Source organism: Sturnus vulgaris, unplaced genomic scaffold (assembly GCF_052056855.1).
Source record: "Sturnus vulgaris isolate bStuVul1 unplaced genomic scaffold, bStuVul1.hap1 Scaffold_155, whole genome shotgun sequence".
NCBI lineage: Eukaryota > Metazoa > Chordata > Aves > Passeriformes > Sturnidae > Sturnus > Sturnus vulgaris.
Window position 1 is genome coordinate 436,926 of NW_028276072.1, and position 4,147 is coordinate 441,072.

The window sequence follows — 4,147 nt, forward strand, 5'->3', positions numbered from 1 at the left end:
ACAGGGCCTGGTAGAAGATGTGGGGTCTGGACATCTGAGCCACCCCAATTGTGGGGCTGCCCCCAGGGCTTGGGACATTCCAACTGCCTGGGGGTCCCAAAATAACCCTGACTCCCCAGGGTGCTGGTGGGGACCCCGTCAGAGGTGGGAGATGGGGGCAGATGTGCCAGAGTGTGGTACAGAGTGGAGAGTGCTGGGAGGTGAGAATGGAGGGATTGGGGGTGGGCATGGAGTGGAATTAGTCCTGGGGATGCAGCAGGATTAGAGGTAGGATTGAAGTGGAATTAGGGTAGATTTGGGTGAGATTAGGGTGGGGGTTCAGGTGTCTTTAGGGATGGGTTTAGAGCAGGATTGGGATGGGATTGGGGTGGAGGAGAAGTGAAGTGGGTTGGGATTAGGGTGAGATTGGAGTGGAATTAGGGTTGGGGGTGGGATTTGGGGATGGGATTAGAGTGGGGTAGGATTAGGGTGAGATTGTGGTATGGGTGGGTGTGGCTGGGGTGATTTTAGGAGTGGGATTAGAGTGAGAGCAGGACTAGAGTGGGAGCAAGATTAGGGTGAGATTAGGGCAGGATTAGAAGGGGTGATGGAGCTGGGATTGCATGGGATGTGATTATAAATGGAGAGGGATGGGATTAGGGCAGGTTCAAGGCAGGGTTGGCGTGGGATTAGGATTAAGACCTGTCCCCAGGGAACAGCACCCAGACCCACATAGGAGTGGCTTTGGCTGACCCAAGAAACCATGCTTGACCCATGGAGGCCATCATGGAGCCAGGATGGCCCCGAGGGCATTGAGCCATTGCCTATGCACCCCTCTCAGCCCAATGGTGACCCCCCAGTAATTCCTCATGAACCCCAAGGTGCCAGCAGGGCCTGGTGGATCTGGTGTCCCACTGCTCCAGCAGAATGAGCCCTCCTAGCCTGGGGCCATCCAGGACTTCATGGTGGACATGATGGAGAAGCTGGAGAACATCTCAATCCACCATCCAGGAGGGCTGGGGGGATGCAGGGGATGGGAGTTCTAGGAGGTGTTATGGAGAGGGAAATGGGGGAAGTACAGGGAATATAGCAGCACTAAGGGTGTATGGGGCCATAGGGAACACTATAGGATGGGGGCCATGGGGGCACCATGGGGGATGAGGGCCATGGGGCCACTATGGGGGATGAGGGCCATGGGGGCACTATGGGGGATGGGGGATATAGGGAACACTGGGGGAACAGGGGCCATGGGGCCACTATGGGATCTGGGGGCCATGGGGCCACTATGGGGGATGAGGGCCATGGGGCCACTATGGGGGATGAGGGCCTGTCACAATCTGCCAACACAGGCAGAGGTCGTGATTGTTTGATCTCAGGGGTGCAAAAGACACAGCAGGGGACAAATCAGTTTACTCACAGAAATGCATTTTTATTGAATGCCAACAACTCAGTTGAGATAGAGGGGAGAGATATAGGAAACAGAGTATAGAGAGAGAAAGAAGGGGATGGGGGAATAGCTACCAACAGAAGAGAGAGATGTTTTCATGGTCCTCAGCCAACAGACGGGTCTTCATCCGTGGGGGGGGGGGGGGGGGGGGTCTCAAAAAATCTTCTTCGGAGAGTCACTTTTATAGTCCTTTTCCAAAGCAAGTGGCCTCTGGCCAAGGAGTAGGGAGATTTATGGACCATTGTGAGGGTTGCTGCAATAAACAGGTGTACAGAACCTGCTGCTCCAGCTAGTGCCTGCTCGAGAGCAGTGTACCATGGAGCACAGCGAGCACCTGCACACAGTCCCTTGGCAAGCATCCACCTCGGCCAGGCCAGAATTGGGTGGGGGTCCTCGGGGTCTTCTTGTGACAGTCGTGAGGCAAAATGAGGGAAACTCTGAATGGACTCTTACAACCTGCACACCCCTCAAAGAGTCTCAGCACTGGGAACCAGGAGACAGACAAGACACCCCAAAATTAAACACTCGTGACGTCCCTGAGCATCTCCTCTGTGTCCAGAACACCCAAGGACCATCCTGCCCCTTGCCCCCAGCACTGAGATGAAAACATGTAGTTTTATCCCGCTGGAAATCCCTGACTTGGCCCCAGATTGATGCTGGGGGGACCAGAATACCACATCAGGGTGGGATGAAGCTCGTGGGGGTTTGTCCCCTCCCTCTCCTGCTCCCCACTCCTCCCACATGGTTTCTGTCCTGAGGCATTGGGACACTTTGAGTTTATTGGGTTTTGGGAGAAATCCTTTTCCAGACTTCTCCATTCTTGACCCCTGCAGGATCTGAGCCAGCAAGAGCAGCTTGGGAATGGAGCTCCAGGCAGGAAGGAGCTCCCAAACTGCTCCTCCTTGAAGCCAGTGGCCATCCAAGTGTGGGGCCCAGCCATGGCCCAGCCCAGGGCACAGGGATGGGCATTGGCCAGCCCTGCTCTGGCCAGCCCCAGGTGGCAGCCAGGACCTGAGGCTCCCCCTGCCCCCTTGGCTTTGATTCTCGCAGCTCTCGAGCTGCTGCAAAGGTGAGAATTCTGTGGGGGAAAAAGGCGTGGCTGTGGTTTGCTCAGCCCTGCAAGAAGCACAAAACCCGGTGTGAGCCCCAGCAGTGGCTCTGCCAGGGCCTTTGATGGTTTTCAGAGCAGGGCTGGCTGGAAACCCCCCCTGCGGGGGCAGCTGCGAGGGAACCAGTCCGGAAATGCAGCAATTGATCATTTGGTCCCTGTGCCCAAGGCACTGAGAGAGCCCCAAAACTGCTGCAAATCCCACAAGGATCTGCTCAGCCTGACCGGGACCCTCCTCGGGCCGAGCTGAGCAGGCAGAGCTGAACAAACCAAAACCATTTCTCCCAGTTTAATCCTAAAGCTGCATTTTGTCCAATGAGAGGGACAAGGGTCCTCTGCCCCCTGGTACTGGGGGAGGGAATGGGGAGCCCCTGGGGATACTGGGAGCACTGGGATCACTGGAACGTGGAGCTCTGTGCAGCCCCAGATGGGACCCACCACTCGTGGCCATCTCCCAGTCAGGGTGGGCACCCATGGGAGCCTGGGGGGTGCCAAAGGGGGGGGTGCCCTAGGAAAGGAACCCCCAGTGCCCCCAGTGTCACAGCACGTTCTCGTAGATGTCACCAGGGTCCTGCTGTCGTCCTTGGGGTCCCAGGAGCTCTGTGTGGGTCACCTGGGGATGTGCTGGGCGGGGACCTGAGAGAGACTCCAGGGTTGGAGACCTGGGTGGGGGTGACACCTGTGGGTGACTTGCCATTCTCACCCATACTCACCCCCTGCCCACTCAGTGCCCACAGCATTGGGGTCCATCACTGCCCCCTCCTCCAGGGGGTCCTATGGGGGTAACTGGGGCTCTGGGTGGAGTCTGGGGCAGGGGGGAAAGGGGAGTCCTGGCCAGAGCCTCCCACTCACCTGTCCTGGGGCTTCCTGGCAGCTGCAAGGAAAATGGGAGGGTGTGACCATGGGGACCCCGGGACCCCTGACCCTTCCTGGGACTTTGGCAGCTCCAACAACCCATGGGATACAAAAATTCCCACTGCACCCCGATTCCCACTGCACCCCTGATTGCCCCTGGACACTCCAATCACCCCTGAATCCCTCAGAAGTTCTGCAGCACCACAGTGCCCCCATTGCCCCCTGTGCCCCCGACCCTCTGAGCAACAAAACTCCAAGCCTGGCAGGTAGGGGCACCCCTCAAAGTCCCCCAGGACCCCAGAAAGATCCCCCAACATTCCTGCATGACCCTCCAAGAGTTCCCTGAACCCTCCAGGGTCTCCCAGTGCCACATCAATATTCCTGAAAACCCACCCAGTGATCCCCCTGGAGCCCAACCAAGACCCTCCAAATTCCCCTTACAGCTCTCAGTACCCCCAGCCGAGGTCACTGCGGGCTCAGTCTCCCCCAGCCCAGGGGCCCTGGGTGCTGCCCAATCTCTGCCTCCACTATGGGGGCTTCCCATCACTCCAGTGCCTCCCACTTCCCCGAGGGTCACAACTTTTGTTGTAGAATGTCACAGATGTCACGGGGTTCCCATGGTTGCCCATGTGGCCCCTGCAGCTCCACATTGGCCACCTGAGGATCCTCCACCATGGGGGCTCCGTGGGAATAAGGGGATGTGTGGAAGAGGATGGGAGGTCCTCGAGATTTGGGGAAAACACAAATCATGGTCAAAG